Here is an 18,654-nt window from a genome sequence, read left to right as displayed (position 1 = left end):
CCTTTTGTTAAATTGCTTTTGCTCTGACAATGCCTTTTAAAACCACATGCAATCTTAATTTAAAATACCCAATACCTCAAGGTATAGGGGCCCAGTGCTGGTCTCCAGCCTGGGATTTGTCCAAAACAATTCCCTCAGCTTAATACCACTATTCCTCATTTTAATCACACAACTAACGTGAGAGCCTGAATTCTGCTTATAAGGAACCGTGGACCTGATCCAAACATCACTAAAAATCAGTGGAGCAAGGATTGATTCCCCTGCCTGCCACCTCACTGTTGTCCGAACCTCTGTAGGGTTTGCCCAAGGAAGGCCCTCTCCACAAGGGCAGCTTTGGCACACACGATGGGGGAAAACAAAATTCAGTCTTTCTTACTTTTTCATCCTTTTAGAAAATGGTTAAAGGTGAGGAAATGCTGAATGTGGCTGTGTGCTGAATGTATTTTCAAATAATGGTTGAAAAAAAAACCCCAGACAAACCAGCCAGCACTTCCAGGTCAGTCGGTCCCTATTCCTGCCCCGGCAGGCTGTGTGTTGTTCCCGGCTGCTCCTCCAAGCACAGAGCCCGAGGTCTCCAAGGAGATTAGGGTTCCACACCCCTTGGCTCAGCAGTCAATAAACACCCCGGACTCCCTCAGAGGCCCCTCGGTGCCAGATTTACCCTCCACCCGCCCAGTGAGAGCCAAGAGCCCCAAAGCACGAGGCAGCACTGCCAGGTCATTGGTGAGGAAGGCAGGGGTGTGTCCAGACACCTGCCCTGTCCTTGGGCTCACCCCATCCATCAGCACTCCTCCCGACCTCCCAGCTCCATGGAATACCCCCTTCCCTATGCTAATTCCCTCGGAACATTATGCAGACTGTTTATATTTCTGTACAGCCAGAACAGGCTGCTGACACAAATCAGCCATTAGCCATTCACACTGAGGAGTCTCCGCTAATTGTGCAGAATGTAATTAGTGATTATGTAATATCTAAGCTCTTGCAACTGTCATTAATGTCCACTATTCACCAGAGATAGTTCTTACTGAATTAGGGAATGATTACTGCATGCTAAATCTACTTAATCCTAAATATGCTAATTAACACCGCCTGCACTTTAGACAGTGGTTAAAAGCACTAGTAACCTCAAAAAAGGCTGTGATACACCAGGACCCAAATTGCTTGCGATGGATTTTCCCTCGAAAGGTAAATTTGTTTAATTAAATGCTGTAGTAAACTGTTGGGCACAGCTATTGATTAGTGCAGCCCAAGCAGGGGCCTTCTGGAATGATCTAGTGAGGTGCCACTGCAGGGCAGCGATGCTCCTGCAGCATCCAGGCCCTTCCACAGCATCCCAGCTCTCATCCCCCTGCAGCATCCTGCTCCAGGCACAGCCTTGCCCACACACATGCCAATATTCCCCAAAACAGGCCCGAGATCGCCAGCAGAGCCCGATGTAAAACAGCTTTCCAAAGGCTCTCCCTCCAGGATTAACCACCCTATTCCTTAGGTCATAAACCACAATATCCCTCCAGGCAGATACAGGAGCTTCCCTCAATAAATTGTGGCTTAAATCTTACTTCTAAGATTGATTTGTATAGAACAGACTTCAGATATTAAATGCTGCCTGCTCTAGGAATGGGATAAATAGAGCAATTGTACAGGTTTGAAAGGTCCCTTTCCAAGGCTCAGGGTGTTTAATGTATTCTGGGTTTCAGGGGGAAAAAAAAGATATGGCTGTCATGAACCCCAGGATAATAGCAGTCTGTGATTTATGAAGATTCCTCCTGCTTATATATTTTATATAAATAATACCCCTGCGTGTGTCTCTGTGCTCATTCATAACCAAAAGCTGCCCGGGCTGTACAAAGACTGCGCAGGAACATTTAAAATCAGCTCAGAGAAATGGGATAACTCATGGATCAGACACCAAATAAGTCATGGCAGCAAACACACCAAAAGGAAAATTACCAGCACAGTGCAAACCCCAGCGTGCCTTTATCAGCAGGCTGGCACAAGGAGGGGACTCAAACCACACATTCCCACAGGAGAAAGTTCCTCAGTTCCTCCAGGCTGAGACAGCTGACGCTGTTCAGCCTTCAGAGGAGACTTCAGCAGCCTTCCAGGATCTGAAGGAAGCTGGAGAGGGACCCTTCATCAGGAATTGTAGTGACAGGACAAGGGGGAATGGCTTCAAACTGACAGAGGGGAAATTCAGGTTAGGTATATGGCAGAAATCCTTGCCTGTGAGGGGGGTGAGGCCCTGGCACAGGTTGCCCAAAGAAGCAGGTACAGGCACACGCAGGGCCGAGGGGCAGCTCCCCTGTCACCACAATCACCGCCACGGAAATGAAAGATTTAGCCACACAATAAACCCCTAATTGCCTGGCAACAGCATTTAGGCCCCATTAGGTAGATTTGTAACTGCTTCCAGAGAAATAAACTCCTGTGTCATTAGATAACAAGGAAAGAAATAGGTTATTTCCTTTTTGAAAGGTATGAAAGCTTCCAATTGCCTGATGTACGCGCTTAGTAGATTATTTTCTGTCATCTCAGTTAATTGAATTTTATCCACTGCTCTTAGAATTCCTCCCTTTCGTGTAAGGTTAAAAAGTTCAGAGGAGTTGTATTTTTGAACCTTGTCCATTTATCACACGAGCCACCTCCAGCTGTGCAGAGTGTGCTGGGAAAAGGGAGCAGCAGAGAACTTGCTTCAGGACTGCTTCAGCATCCGGGTGAGTTGGCACTGGATCATGGCAAAATGCCACTTTTCCAACAGCCTCCAGCCAGGACACTGCCAGGAATCACCAGGAGGACCTGCTGCAGGCTCCGTGGCCTGGCCGGTTGTGCGATGGCTTCATCTTCTCCTCTGGAAAACCAAACTGGAGATGCAGAGTTAAACTAATTCCCTGGACTGCCCAGAGCCCTTCCCAGGGGTGTCAGCCCCCAGAGGTGCTGGCCAGGCTGGAGTGACAGCCTGGCAGCCCCGTGTCCCTGCAGCGCTGAGCGGCAGGTCACCGGCACACCCTGCCCGGCGGGAATTCCGCTCTCAAGCAGCCCCTCATGTCTCCCTTTCCAAAGCAAATCTAGGCAGATGTTCTTCATTTCTGAGTAAATCCAGAACATTTGCCATTCCTCTCATCATCGCTTGGGCTGCTGCTCTTAAACTTCTCCACTTTCCCCCTGGGCCGCTCTGCAAGGCAACAGCACCTTCCCAGCCCCAGTGGTGCTGCCATGGGGAGCTGACAACCAAAGTTAGACTTCAGTGGGGGGGTAAGAGCTCTGGTTTGATCCTGAGGGATATCTGCTTTGCATCGCCCACAACGAAAGGGAATGGTTTGGCTGCAGAAAGGTTACTGAAATAATCAGGTGGTGACTCCAGATCTGCTTGATTTTAAACCCTCCTGAAGAGCTGGCTCCATTTTCTGCTTTGGTGGAGACCAATTCCCCGCGCTGGCACAGGAGAATAAATCAGCTCCGGCGGCGGGGCGTCGTTATCCAGTTCCCAACTATTATGACATAGCTTCTATCCGAGCAGTTTTCTTCTCAGCCAGTCGAGTGGAATGATCCCTGAAAGCAGCGGTTTGCGGCAGCAGCGCTCGGCGTGTCCATAAATCCGGGGCTGCCCACACGCAGGCCAGCGCCCGCCCGGCGCCTTTGGAGAGCCCACGGAGAACAGGGACGTGGTGAAGTGCCCGGAAAGACAGCAGGGCTTTGAAGTGCTGGGCAGGGAGGAAGCAGTGGAAAACCCAAGGCTGGGAGGAAGACAAACAAGTGTGGAGGGATGAGAAGGGTGGAGCAGCCAAGCCCAAGGAAACGCTCCTTCCTGAAGGCCCTGGCGCTGCGGGTGCCGGGAGCTGTGTGTGCCTTCCCTCGCCTGCCAGCACTGCCCTGCTCCTTTTCCCTGTGCCCAGGCACCGGGAAACCTCCTGGACCTTGGGATCAGAGGGGTCAGAGCCTTGCTCTGCCTCTGCTGAGGGCTGGGCGGGGGCAGACATCCCTCCTGGTCTCCAGGACCAGGGTGTTCAGGCTTGGAAGACCTGCTTGGAGAGCTGGATTCCAATCTGGGCTCTCCTTCAGCTGGTTTATTAAACTACTGGTGGGGACAGGAGCGACCCCGTGGCACCTCCAGGCTCATGTGCAGGGCCGTGATCCCAAACGTGACCTCCACCTTTGGGGAGAATGGGAGAGGGGCAGCAGGTTTGGGCTCCTGCTGGGCTGGGGCTGGTGGTCCCCAGAAACCACCCCTGGGGGGCTGGAAAGGCAGAGAGCGGGAGAAAGCAGAAGGAAAGAGCAGGGCTGCGCTTTTCCATGCTGCCCTTTTGTTTTATTTGGTTCTAACTGCACCCCAGAGCACCATGTATTAATTACCCTTAATGAAGGAGGGCCAGGGAGCAAGAGGGTGAGCGGTGGTGGCCGGACCCCGCTCTCCCCTCAGAGCAGGATGGGAGGCCAGTGTGGAGCCCACGTTCCTCCACCAGCAGAGCAGGGCATGGGGATAACCTTGTAATCTACAGAAATCTGGGAATTATGATGGATATTACATAAATCAACTCTCCTGTGTCAATAAGGAAAAAAACATTTTTAAAAGAAAAGCAGCTGATAATTAACCCTGAGAGCACGGGTTTAACCCAGATCACCTTGGGGAAGCGCCCGGACAAAGGCAGGCATTCATCCCCGGCCTTTCTCATTTAAATAACCCGGCCTTCATTGGCTCCTGAGGGATTGCTTGGGAATTGCTAAACCGGAGGTTTGCTCGGTTTTGATGTGTAGTTGCATTGATTTCCCCCCCCCCCATTTTAATAAAAGGCATTTTATAGAGCTCCCGAGTGGGGCAGGGTGAGGGATCCCGCAGCTCCGGCTGCTCCAGCAGCGGGTGTTTGCCAACCCTCGGAGGGGCAGGAGCTCTGCTGACATCTCCAAGCGGATGGAGTTGAAGGAGTGGCATCAACAGCTCCTTGCTCATTAGGAATAACCTAATTACTACTTAGCAAATCAGGCTGCCCAGAGAAGCTGTGGCTGCCCCATCCCTGGAAGTGTCCAAGGCCAGGTTGGACGGGGTTTGGAGCAACCTGGTCTAGCAGAAGGTGTCCCTGCCATGGCAGGGGGTGGAACAAGGTGGACTTTTAGGTCCTTCCAACCCAAACCCTTTTGGGATTCTGTGTGGTGACTTTGAGGCTACCTTTTGGCTTTTCTTTTTTAATGGAATCATTTAGGTTGGAAAAGCCCTCTAAGACCATTGAGTCCATCCGTTCCCCCAGCACTGCCAAGGCAACCACTAACACAAGTCCCCAAGTGCTGTGAAATCCCTCCAAGAATGGTGACTCCACCACTACCCCAGGCATCCTGTTCCAATGCCTAGCAGCCCTTCTGGGGAAGAAATTTTTCCTAATATCCAAACCAGCTGCAAGCTTTGAGGCCATTAATCAACGTCCTCCATTTCAAAATCCTGCTGTACCTCCTCAGTTCCTGGCACACAAACATCCGGGCAGTTTTGTCAGAGAGGGTGGTGACACGAGTAGAGTAGGGGAGGAAATCACATCACTCCTGCAAAGCAGCAAGGCCAGGGCAGGCACTGGCCAGGCAGGGTGTTGGCAAAGGGGCCGGGTGCCCGGTGGGGAGCGGATTCCAGCGGGAAGCGGAGCCTGGAGCTCACGAGCGGGGTCGGACACCGCTGGCAGCCGCACGCCAGGTTGGAGATGTCACACACACAGCCCTGGAAGGGAGGACACACAACCTGCCTGCATCACCCAGCACTGCTCAGAGAGGGCTGCTGCCAGTGATCGACAGATCCTTATTTGTAAGTATTTAATGTTTCTTAGGAAGCACTTCTAAAAGAAATTGGTATGTAATGACAGCACTCACTGGAAAACAGGCCGATTATAAAATGCACTAACTTATCTGGTATTCATTTGAAAAGTAAATGGATGCAAGTAAAGGTGAGAGTTCACTACCAATTCAAATATTTTGCTCTAACAGGCTCTAGCACTCCTACTTTAATTCAAGCAGAAGCACAAGTATGAATAATCAAACTGGATGATGCTCATCAAAACCTTTGTGCCTTGCACCATTTCAAATGGTCATTGAAGCTTAATGGCAAAAAATTTACATTATTCCTTTAATTTGTATTCTGTTCCTTCCTTCTGAGTGATGTGATTGTGATTTTCTGTTGCCGGCTGTATTATTTTGATGCAAATGTTATGTGCTGCTACAGTCCAATTTCCTGCTTTGCCCTCCCCTTTTCTTCCCCCAGGAAAGAAACGACAGCTAAAATAGTTCAAAATTGGGGAGGGATTTTGAAATAGTTCCTTAACTACCGCTCCTAATTAAAGCAAACAATGCAGGGTCTTGAAGCACCCTGAAAAGCTGAAAATTAATTATTAGCTGAAGGGGGAGGGAAGTGGCTTTGCTCCCCGGACCTTCAAAAAAAAAAAAAAAAAAAAAGAAAAAGAGAGAAAAAAGTGAGGGATCCCAATTCTGCCTACAAAAGAATTAGAAAAGAAAATTTGTAATTCAGTTAAAAACTCCTTTTGCTGGCACATAATCACCTAGGGATGAATGCTTTATTGAGAGGCATGGGGCTGCAAACCAAAGCCTTGCAAACAGGAGGCCCCCGGGGCGCTCCCGGCACGTAATATATGCACCGACTAATTTATTGCGCTGTGACTAATTTCCATTCCTTGTGCTTAGAGTTGCCTCGCTAATTACAGGGATGTTTTCTTAACTTGGGTAATTGCGCTGCCCGCGCGCGCGCCCCACGCCGGCTTTGATGCGCCCCCACGGGGCGGCTGCACCCCATGCCGCCCTAATTAGATTGGCTGCCTTAATTAGGGGAGACGTGGGGGTGCGTGGGGGGGTGGCACCCAGCCCCCTGCCACGCAGGCACGGGGCTGCCCGGAGGAGAGGGGCGATGCCAGCCCCCAGCCAGGCCCGGCGAGGCTGTACCCGAAACCGAACACAGACATGCAGGATTGTGTCCCGCCACCCAGCCCATCCCCACCGGAGTGACCACACAGAGCCGAGCTCCTGCCAGGAGCATCCCTCAGAACAGGTGCCAGGTGACAGCCCTGCGTGTCGGTGTCGCTGCCTGCTCAGCCCATCTCCAAATCTGCTGCCTTAATTTCATCCATGGCACTCACTCATGTGGGTACAATTATTAGATAGATAATCACTTCCTTGAAATAATTCCAGCACTCATCTCTAATAAAAAAGATTTCTTCCAGAGGGCCCTTGGTGAAATGGGCTCAGTGGTACTTCCTGCACCGCTGGGTCAATTGGCTTCTGCTCCGTCCTCTCTCTCCAGCCCCACAATTGCTTCCCACCCTCTGGAGAGCTGGAGTGATGGCAGCCCGGAACACCCATCCAGGGGTGGCCTCCAACACTCGCACTAATAAAAGCTTGACATCTGAAATTCCGCTGCTTTATCCCTCCCTCAGCAAAGGGTTGGTCAAGACTTCAGAAAATTAGTGTCAAGTCAATAAATACTCATGCCCCGGCAGGGAGGGCAAGAGGGAGGATGAGGAATTCCCCTCTCCCACCCTGAGGGTACCACACCTCTGTGCCAGAGGCTCCCACGGGGCAGTGGCGATGGGAACCACATGGGAAGCATTGCTTCCAACAGGGACTCGTGCCTGTCTGCAGGACTGGGCCATGGCCACGTCACACACATCCCACAGCACCTTGGCAGAGAGCTGCCAGGGAGAGGCCAGCCAGCCAGCAGCCTTGGCAGCACGGAGAGCCCCCAAAATGTACACAGCCTATGGAATTCCAGCTGTGGGCACTGACAGACCCTGCACTTCTCCAAGACGACTTAAGCCCTTATTCATCCTGGAGGTGCCTTCCTCCGTGAATCTGGGGCCTCTGGCAGTGTGAGGAACTGTAGTTATTTCCCTTTTACATACAAATAAACAAACCAAGCGTTTCAGCTGCAGTTTAAAGGCTGGAGTGTCACCTGGTTTCAACAAATGAATCAGTCTGTCTACAGCAAAGTGAACTGAAACCGACACCCCTGCAGGAATCAAGTGCATGAGATCCTCTCCCTCAGTGCCCAGCCAGGCTCTGGTGTGCAGCTCCCCACCAGCCCCTTCCCAACACTCGAGCAGGCTGGAAGGACTGGCCCTGCCTTGGAACAGGTTTGGGCTCTTGGTTTGCTGTTGTGCAGACCCAGCGATTCCCAAGTGGATCTGGGGGCAGGTGGCTGTGGTGGCCGGCACGCAGAGCCCTCACACCCCGGCGGGCACCGTGGGCGTGTGCGAGATGCTCACGTGTATGAAGCATCTTCTCAGGCTCACGCTTTGCTGTGGAAAAGGAAATAAAAAGAATCTCGCCCCCCCCTCCATCTGCCTTCAGTGTCTCCTTTCTAATAACTTGGCATATTCACTTAATACAGCCCGGCTCCTTCCAAGTCGTTAGCGGCGGCAGGAGACACAGCCGGAACGCTGACCTGGTTTGCTTGCCAAGACAGAGCAAAGAGAAACCTTCACATAATCATTTCCAAACATTAAAATGGCTCCATTGTCATTATAGCTGAGAGATTGAATTCGCCTCATCAAAGCGGCGTATGACAGGTGACTCAATAGGCTGGTGCCAAGCGCGGAGGCAGGAGATTAGCAGGGCACTGATATCATTATTTCCGCCTATCACAGATTCGGCAGGGAGGCAATTGTAATTTCTGGGCTTATTAGTCTGCATTCGCAGGAAAAAACCTGGTGATAAACCTCAGTGTGACAGCCAGGCATTTGTGCAGCAAGTGCTGTCACAGTGACACTTGGAAAATGCCAATGTGGATACGTTCTCCTAATCCCCCCTAATGGAGGTTAAAGCCTGGCACAAAGGCACTCTTATCACTGATCGGGACACTAATAACATTTGCATTTTTAAGTTAAATATAGTAAGTAAAGAGTAAGTCTCCTCCTGGTGGCTCCGGCAATTAACTGGGCCCTGGAAGGATAAAAGCGAAGGGAGGTTCCAGCCCCGCGCTCTCCGCTCTCCTGCACGGCGGCGGGAGAGGGCCCTCGCTGGGTCGGTGTTCCCAGAGCAGCACCTGCACTCCCACCTCAGCTCTCCATGCTTGGGACGGGATGGAGGAGCTGGGATGGGACCTGGCAAAGAGGGGGAACAGCCGGCTCGTGGGGGCTGAACGGAGGTGCTCGCCCGGGACTGCCCTTCCCACCGAGGAGGAGAGATTGTTCTGGGGCTTCCACACACTTTTACAAGTGGTTTTGCTTCAGAAGAACAAAACTTTTGGGTTTTTTTCTGCCCCACAGTGCAAGATGGGCTTGGGGTTTCTGTGATAATTCCCCCTGGACACGAGCCCAACACGGACACGCACATGCACACTCTCTGCAGGAATTTCTTTAAGCAAAAAAATAATTACAGGTGGTAAACTGTTACTTTTCCACATTTAAATAAGAGACCAATTAAGAAGACTATGTAATTCAATTCTAGAGTGAGTGCCACTGAATTCAATTTGTTTCAGGTCAATGAATATAATGTGAAGTTATTAACAAAAAGGTCAGGGACTGCATATAAAATATATACACATGACACAGGCAGAGTAATTAGTACACATTTCACATGTTCTGCTGCTCAGACATATGGTGTAGAAAATCTGAGCAGGATTAGATGGTAATAAATGTTCCACTCTCCCTCCCTCCCACTCCCTATTTAAATGGGGTTTAGAGCTATTCCCCCGGTGTTCCCGGGATCTGTGGAGGTTGAGGACCCACAGCTTACACAGCAGTGCCAGGCTGGGACCCTCGGCCAGGGCAAAGCATCCAGGAAAGCTGGGAGGGTGGTGTGGGACTGGGATGGAGCTGGCACAGTCACTCGGGGCTGCACCTGAGGAGCAGCACGTGCTGGGACAGGGACAGTGCTCAGGGGCCTCGTGCCCCACACACCGTTCACCCTCTGACAGAGTTACCCCCTTTGTGGCATCTCACTCGTGCACCCTCACCAAGAATTACTGTGTTTTCCCATGCCAATCTGCTGCAAGTGCACACTTGATGTGAAGTTATCACATTAATAATAATAAAACATTCAAACTGCTATAGAGATGCTGTGGTTAAGTGGGGGTTGAATTTGAAAAAAATCCACAACACATGAATAAAAATAACCAGAGGACTACAAAGCCCTAAATGCCTTTGTCACCTTAAGCCTGAGTCTGGCACACCTGGATCCTCTCGCAGGTAAAGGTGCACTTTCACAGGGGAGGAAAGTGAGGACTTGGGAAAAACTCCCTGGAAGTTGCAGGAAGGAATCTCAAGATACACGAATGCTGCTCAGCTTCTGTATCATATAAGGGCTTGAAAAAAAGGCAAAAGCACAGGAAACACTGGGAAAATCCTGCTTTGTGGCAGCCCTGGCCCTGTCTCTGTAGCAAGGGAGGAACGAGCCCCACCTACGCGCCAGTAAAGAGCCAGAATCTCTGATTCTTGTGAAAAAAGCCTCCTGCCCCCCACCTGCAGCACCTCCTCTTAGTTCCTGCTTTGGAGGGAAAGCCACAGCTCCCGGGGGTAACAGCATCCCGCGGGAAAGCTGCTGCACGGCAGGACCCAGCGGGATGGGGAGGTGCTCCTGGAGCCGGTGGCTCTTCACTGCCTTTTCCATGTCGAGGGACCACACACACGTCCCTACAAAAGCCTTTCCCAGAGCCTGCTGAGCTGCAGCTCCGTGTGTACACACTGACAACAAACCCCGGCCCCGGGGGCCTCCCGGCCCCACACACGGCCCTCCCCCGGCAGCCGGAGCAGCTCCCGATCCAGCAGCAGCTCCCGGGTCACTCCAGGACCCACATCACATCACATCATGTGTGTGACACGGCGCCCACGGCCCCCCCATACCTCCAGTGCACAGATTCCTCCAGCTAAGCTAACATTCACCCTAAAAATATCTGTGTTTCTACTCACAGAGACTTAAGTTCCTATTTTTTCCACTGGATGCTAGGAGATTAATCCATGCCTAATTCCAGCATCAGCTTTGGGGAGCAGGACATATTTGCGAGTATGGAAACCTCTTTACATTTGAATTGCCCCAATCTTTCTGGAATTAGCAGTGAGGGAAACCTCAGAAAGGACAGGTTAAGTGACACCTGGCAGTTTCCCCAGCCCTTGCTGCGGGGAGCTCAGTCTGATTTATGGGGTGCTCTGGTGTCCAGTCAAACCTGCTCGGGATCTTTACTGGGAAAAGATAACCCTGCCAAGGAGCCAGATGTGTTTCTGTGCTCCAGCGTTTTCCTTGGCATTTCTTTTCAGAATGATAAATGCAACAATCCATTTCCCAAGTTATCCTTTATCTCCAGTGTGGTCTGATGTGTTAAAATAATTAAGCTGTTTGTATATATTGACTAATAATTGGTATTTATTACTGAACTTGTGAGCATAGTCCTCAACTGGAGATATTTGTTTTGCCCATTTTTCCTGTTTTGGTTTTGTATAACTGACTGCAGAAAGCAACAGGAGAAGCAAGAAGTGGAGAGCTCCAGGAATGGCTGGGAAGCACACTTCCACACGAAACAGCCCCAGATCCATACAGGCTTAGTATTTCTCTGTAAAGAGGGAACTGTAAAGTGAGATTGACTCATACAGGTTCAAGGGTGAATTAAATCCAAGATGAGTGTGTTAATTAACATTGCTGTGGCTAGGTATTCCAGTCAGGATCCTACCTCCAGAGCATTCAGCAGAATTCCTTGGAGACCCAAGTTAATGCTCATGAGGAATTCTGTCCTTAACAAAACAAGGAAAGGTGCTCCATGAGTTCTGGACTGGCTGCAGTTCACTTGGCCTGTCCCACACACCAACCCTCCCTGCAACAGCCCCTGGCTTTTCCCAACAGTATCCCACTGGGATGTGGGGCTGCACAGCAATCCCAGGCACAGCAGCCTCCTGGTTTAGTCCAGGAGTCTCCCCATGTGTCAGACTCCAGGAATGGCACAATATCCCTGGCACTGTCAGGACAGGGCAGGGGTTTAATCAGTGCTACCAAAACCAATTGATTTCTCCCCACTTCCCAAAATTCAACATGTTGATCTGTAATAAGAGAAAGGAAAAGAAGAAGGGCAGCTCAGCAGGTTACTGAATATACCAGGTGGAGAGGCAAAAAAAAAAGTAAACAAACAAAAGAAATCTATTTTCTTTTTAATTAAGAAGTGATTCCCCCCCAAGTGGCCCTTTGCTCTCCCTGATTCCCCTGTTTTTTAAAATCACTGGAGCAATTTACCTTCCATTTTACTGTTGGGCTTGTGCATTGGAACAGAAGAAATGAAAAGCAGGGAAATACCTACGTGAAGCCTTTGTTTTCATTATTTGTCCCCTTTTCCTCCGAGTTTTCTGTTTCTTTTCCCAGCAAACCACGACCAGCTTTCCCCCAACCCACGGCACGACTCCCCAGACCTCCCCACGACCATCCCGGAGCGACGCTGCCGCCCCTCTCCTCCCCCTCGGTGCCTCGGGCTGGACTTTTCCTTAACACCACCGGGATTTACTCGGCGCTTCCACAAACTGCCCTTGACTCCCCCCAGCCCCCCCACGGGCCGGGGTGGGAGCAGAGCAGACCTCCCACGCTCGGGCCACCGCGGGTGCCGCTCCGGAGCCCCCTGGGCAGCGCCGGACACGCGCGGCGTGCCGGGCGGGAATGCCGGGCGGGAATGGGGGGAGCATCCCCGCGGGGTCGGTGCCCCCCAGCTCGGCAGGCTCTCAGCGCTCCCGCTCCCGGCGTTTTCATTAACTGAAGATTGCGGATGGGTCAGCAGATCTATACACTTTTGTGTTCCTCGGCTCGCTTTATTTATTTCTTTCTTTTGCAGGATGCTGAATAACTAACCTTTCCTTCAATAGGCAGATTTAAAAAAAAATAGGATCCATCACACAGCGGCAGGATAGCCTTGCTCTGTTTTGACCTTTCTGAAATTAATTTCCCAATCTTAGCTTTCAAAATCAGAGATTGAAAAGACCTATTAGATCAGCCAATCCATCTTATCACTAGTACGGCAGCAAGCAGAGACCCCAGCCAAGTGCTCCTCTACACAGGGAAAATATTCTGGAATAAGACGGGGCATGAATTTAAAGTGAAATACCTGTTCCGGAATATTCTGCACGTGGACACGCACTCTGGAAGAGCTGCAGCTGATCCTGAGTTTGCTCAGTTGACACCTGGAGCCACTCACTGTAACAGAGAGGAGAGAAAAAAAAAATCTCATTTTAGGAAAAGAGTACCTCTCCTGGGGTAGCTCCAGGGAATAATGCCCCCTGACGCTTTTCCCCCGTGCAGGCTGTTGCTCAGGGAAACACAGGGAAACACAAGGACAGGTGCTCACACACCTGCCCAGGGAGAGCTGCTCCCAGGCTCTGCAGGGAAATTCATCCCTGACCTGCAGAACCAACGACTGCCTGGCAGGATGTGGGTCAGAAGGATGGGATTCTGGTGTGCAGCTCCTCGAGGAGCCTGGGATGTTAAAACACCTCTACCAAACTGCAGAGGAGCACCTTTGCCAGGGGCACAGGGTCTGCTCAGCGAGTCCGTGCTTTTCCAGACAGCAAAGCACTTGGCACCTGGGGGCAAAACCCCAAAGCTGACGGGTCTGCACCACATGAGCCTGAGGGCAGGGCCAGGTCCAGCTGCCCTGGCCAGCACTGCCAGCCCACGGTGGCAGTCGCCAGGGAGGCCCCTCAGGGCACAGGGTGCTGCTGGTGCCCTCTGTCTTTCTCCTCCTATTCCCCTTGGAACTCCTGGGGCTCTGGGCACAGGACAGGTCACCCTCTGCAAATCTTGGTCTCCACCTCCATCCTGCCCTTCCCTGCCTGGCACCGCTCCAGCAGCACCACACGGAGCCCAGGTCTGGCCTGTCCTCACCCAGGGGATGCCACAGTCACACAGGGAGGGAGGGGGAGCTCAGTGATGCTGCGGCAGTCACGGATATCGGTGCCACACTGGGCTCTGGGCTGGGAGACCAGAGAATGCATTCCAAGTACATGAAAACTTGGAGTTTCTTCCTATGAAATGTGATGGGAAGGAGGCTCTGCCGACACCTGCAGCGAGTGCGTTCACCAAGGAACTGGGAATGACATAAATGCCTGTCAGGTTAAAGCCCTGTTACATTTGCTGTCAGTGCTGCCGTTTGGGTGACAACCGCGAGCCTTTTCCCAGTGAAACCCCCCCGTTCTGCCTCGGCAGCCCCTGCCTTCCGCACCCACCACCCTGACGGGAAGAGCTGCCACCACCCCCTACGATTGGGAGCACCAAGAGCAGGCAGGGACGGGAGCTGCAAACTTTGGGCACTCAACAAGTCCTCTCCACACAGAGTCAAGGCCAAAAGATCAATATTGACACTTAAGACTATTTTCCTCGATTTGTTTTTTCGTTGATTGTCGGGGCAAAATTCCACTTTTCCAATATCTTGTATTCTTGGCTAATAGAAACAAATAAACTGAAAGCTTCTGTCCACAATGGGCAAGGAGCATCCATTGTCGGCAGGCACTAATCGGATTAAATTGGCTCCTGGCTCTACTGCTCGGGGATAACTCACTCCTAAATTTTTCCCATCTCAAGGGGATGGGTCATTGTTGCTTCTTTTTTTTTTTTTTTTTTTTGTTCCCCTATTTAAATTTGACAGATAGAAAGAAAGCAGGAATGGCTGGAGCTGACGGCGGTGAACAAAGAGTGGAGCCCAGCCGTGGGCCGTGGTCCTCGCTGGCCCCCGCGAGCCCCTTCTCCCGGCCGGAGCTGCTCCGGCATGGCCGCTGCTCCCGTCTGGAAACGGGCAGGGAAGAGCCTCCGGCTGTCCCCGGCGGGCGCGCTCAGGTCGCTCCCCATTAGCATTTTAATCCGTACCCCTGGCACCAGCCCCTCGGAAGCAGCAGCCGCGTTCCTGCGAGCACCCGAAGAGACAGCCTTAAATAATGCCGCCTTCCGAGGGAGGCCCCGCGCGCCGCCAGCTACATTTTGCCCAGAGTCTGATAATTTTCAAAGCTATTGGCAACCTGGGAATTTTCCTGCCTTATCACCAGGGCTCAGCTAACTTCACTAACACTAATCAGAGCTGGAATCATTCATTCAAGGATTGCATGATCATGTTTTTCTTTAGCAGTGACAGCTGCCTGAGCCGCATTAGCAATGCAGATGAGTCAGCCTAATAGGTTAATGCAGAACACGCGAAAATTAGGTTTAATCCCCAGTGAAATAATCTAACATTTTCACATTTCTTGATGTTGGGATAGAGACATTGGTGGTGACTCAATTAGGTGTAATGTAGATCAAAGCAAATTTACCTTCTGGCTGAACCTTCCCTATAGTTTAGATAGAAGAATATAAGGGTTCTTTACTAATTGGCCAGTGGCTGTGGGGAAAATTATATGGAAAGCGTGCGTAGCGCAGGAATTGCGTTTCGGATTTGGACCTGGGCATGGCCGGGCTCTGCAAACAGCCGGCACAGCACAGTGTGCACAGCCCCTGCCAGCCCACAGCTCCTCGCCATGCAGAGCTCACCAACCAACACGGCTGGGGTTTGGGGGTTTTTTTCAGTTTTATTCCCCCCCTCCCCATTCCTTTTTTAATGTCCCGCACTGCAATATCCCCACGGAGGTTTGAAAGACCTTGTATGATAAAAGGAGCATAAAGGAGAGGGAAAAAACCCCACCCACCAGCGCGCGCCCGTCTAATGTTTTCATTCCCGGGGAATAACATATCAAACAGCCATCGCTTTCAGTCATAAAGGGAGGGGAACAAAAAATTACATGCCCTCAGTTGCCAAATTATTTTTTGCCTTGACATCTTAATTCTTAATCCTTGTGTGTGGTCAAATCAGCCTACTATAGACAACCAATCAAGCAATTATTCCTAAATTATATTTGCCCAGCTCACATTGATTGGTTATTCTTTTCTTATTGGGTAAGCTCATTAATTCCGAGCAGCTTGCTTATTATGCTTTCCACATCATTTTCCTTCGGAGCCTATCTACTCACACCAGCCTGCTGATGTTTCAAGATGCCACGCAGAAAAAAAAGGCCGAGTGATCTATTGCATTGTCTCTTCCAGCAATTACAATTCACATTGCTGATTAACTTTGATGTGAAAACTAATGAGATAAGGCAAGTTATCAAGGCGGACCTGATCGTCATCTCATTTATAGAGCATTTGCCATCAGTGAATGACAAAAACTAATGAAGATGTATCTGACAGCAGGCTGAGCCGCGGCCGAATTTCGTTTCTCATCAGCAAGTGCTCTGCTTCCAACTCATCAGTCTATCTGAAACATGTGGAAATTAGCTTAATAATGAAAACACTTCATCCAAATAGACAAATGTTTACATTAAAATAGCTACATGATAAATAGATGTTAAAGATTTTATGCCTTCTTGAGTCTAAACAATGGAGCACAAAATATGTTCTCATATTCACTAAATCATGCCCATAAAGCTCCCCACGTGCTGCTGTACCTGCGGGTTCCCCTCTTTACGGCTCACAAGGATTCCTGGGCTGCGGCTCGTCCGTTTGGAGCCGGCTGGTTCGGGCTGTAAGTCAGGGACGCCTGTGCCGTGGCAGCTGCCAGGGAAGGGGGGGCTGTCCCTGCTCAGATCTGGGGGCACACAGCTCCCAAAAGCAGGTTTTTTAGCAGCGCCCTAAGAGAAGCAGAAGTTGCTGCTGGACATTAACATTTACCCGATGCAGAAAAGAGATCCATTTGCCCCCAGACAAAGTACAACGTGCAGACATAATTCATGTAAATACAACAACATTTCTTGCCTGAGCCATCGCCGAAAGGCCTCCTGTAATATCAGTCGAGTTTGGAAATGTTGTAATAAAAGGGAGGTGGGCAGAGCTGCTCCCATTTTTAATATTGTGGCTTTGGTATCTTTATTTATGAGAGACTATTTCATATTTGTCGGGCACTATTTCACATGCCTCTACTACGTCCAAACATATCCCCAAGACGGTTTTGTATCTGGAATAAAATATTCATTCATCACCTGGGATCAAAAAATACTATTTTTAATATAAAAGACATGCATCTGCAAGGCAAAAACTCTCACTCTAAAAATTATTCTAAAAACTGCGTACACTTCAATTGAAATGAAGACTTGTACAAGGTTCTTTTCCTCTACCCTGATTTTTTCCTCTCTCTAAAAACTGGTAGAATATATGTGGACAGCCTATAGCACTGTGTCCTCCAGGAAAAAAACCAAACCAAACACACTATTCCCAGCGTAAGAGGAACTTTAAACTGATTTAAAAAAAAAAAAACAACATTATGCAAGTGGACTAAAAAAAAAAACCAACAGAGGCTTTGCAGGAAAGCCACGGGAGCTCCTGTGAATTCCGTGCACCGATGGCTCCGTGCACACACGTGGAGAAAGCCCGGCTCCCAACGAGCCGGGACCGGACCAGCCGAGCGATGGGATCGCGCCGTGCCGGGGCTCCCCCGCCGCCGGTGGGTGCAGCCCCCCGGCCCCCCGACCAGCTCCCATCCTCAGGCACTCACCACGTCCCCTTCCTCGGCCGGGGAGCACAGCGGAGGTGCAGCCCGAGGTGCCCCGGCATTGTGAGGCACAGATTAGCAGCCGGCACAAAGGGCCCGGTCCCGGGAAAGTTAAAAGAAAAGCCTGGTAGGAAGCGCCGGCAACAAATTACTACTTCAGCGCTGGATTAAATGTCAAAGCCCTTCACAGAGCTGCAGATAAATCCTGTATGTTAGAAGGAACCTTAAAAGTACTTGTTCAAGAGCTACAGGCCCAAGTGGAAAATTGACCCCAAAGATTTTTTTTCTTTTTTTTTAAATAGCTGAAGTTTATAAAATTTCTCCCGGCGTAGGGAAGGGTTCCGGTGCCGCGGCCGCACTCGGCAGCGCGACGCTCCCGGGCTGCTGTGGCTGCTTACCGGAGTTGGACTGTGTGAGCATTCCATGAAATCCCAGCGAGGTTTGCTTGGTGGTTTGGGGAGTTTCTGTTTTGCCTGGTTTTTGTTTGGTTGTTTGGTTTGGGGTTTGTTTGTTTTTCCGTTTGTTGGGTTTTGTTTGTGGGGTTTTTTGTTTCCCTTTTTCCTTCTTTCTTTTACCCAGCTATTGCAGCAGGATGGTTTCTCTTTCACCACTCACAGTGGGAAAACATTGCTCCCATTCTTATTTTCCTTCTCCCCCCGAGCCATAAGCACAGGTCCATCCCCACATTCCTCCCAAGCCTGCTCAGCACTGCCAGGAGACCCCCAGCAGCCGCGGGGATGCTCCGAGTGGGCAGGACACTGCCTTCTCCCTTCGGTTCATAAAAACACGTGTCACCTGGGCATGGTTTATCTTTCCTGCCTGCACATCCATTACTCTATATTTCTAAAGTACAAGCTTGGCCACGGCACTGGCTTTGCTGTGTCTTCGTGTGCCTGCACGGAGGGATGGACAGGGAAAGGAATGCTGCTCCTCCCTCCCCCTCCCCGGCCTTTATCCCAGTCGCCTATTTTAATAAATAATTATAGGCAGCTAAAGGATTTGTTCATTCCAAAAGGTCTCCCCTTCACATTTCTCAGAGGTTCAGCTCAAGGAGACACCATGATAATAAGGCTGACTCGGGATCCCTACTCCACAATGTCATTATGAGCTAGCATTTAAAATGAAAAAAATCTGTATATTATACCTAAAAGCATTACAAGGTTAGTGTCTCGGCTCAGGGAATATTTAATGCTGCTGGGAAAGCA

The 18,654-nt window shown here is 50.5% G+C and overlaps 1 protein-coding gene across 2 annotated transcripts in view; it reads right to left on the bottom strand.

The window, feature by feature from the left end:
* KIZ (kizuna centrosomal protein) overlaps nucleotides 1–18,654 on the bottom strand; it is a 101,958-nt gene that overhangs the window by 44,445 nt on the left and 38,859 nt on the right. For both annotated transcript variants that reach the window (XM_032681763.1, XM_032681764.1), the window contains exon 4: nucleotides 13,052–13,140. The gene's annotated coding sequence lies outside the window, so the exon portion shown is untranslated. The remainder of the gene's footprint in view (nucleotides 1–13,051; nucleotides 13,141–18,654) is intronic.

Source organism: Chiroxiphia lanceolata, chromosome 3 (assembly GCF_009829145.1).
Source record: "Chiroxiphia lanceolata isolate bChiLan1 chromosome 3, bChiLan1.pri, whole genome shotgun sequence".
In the NCBI taxonomy this organism is placed as follows: Eukaryota; Metazoa; Chordata; class Aves; order Passeriformes; family Pipridae; genus Chiroxiphia; species Chiroxiphia lanceolata.
Note: the sequence above shows the minus strand (reverse complement) of the source record. Positions and strands in the feature narration are given on the sequence as shown.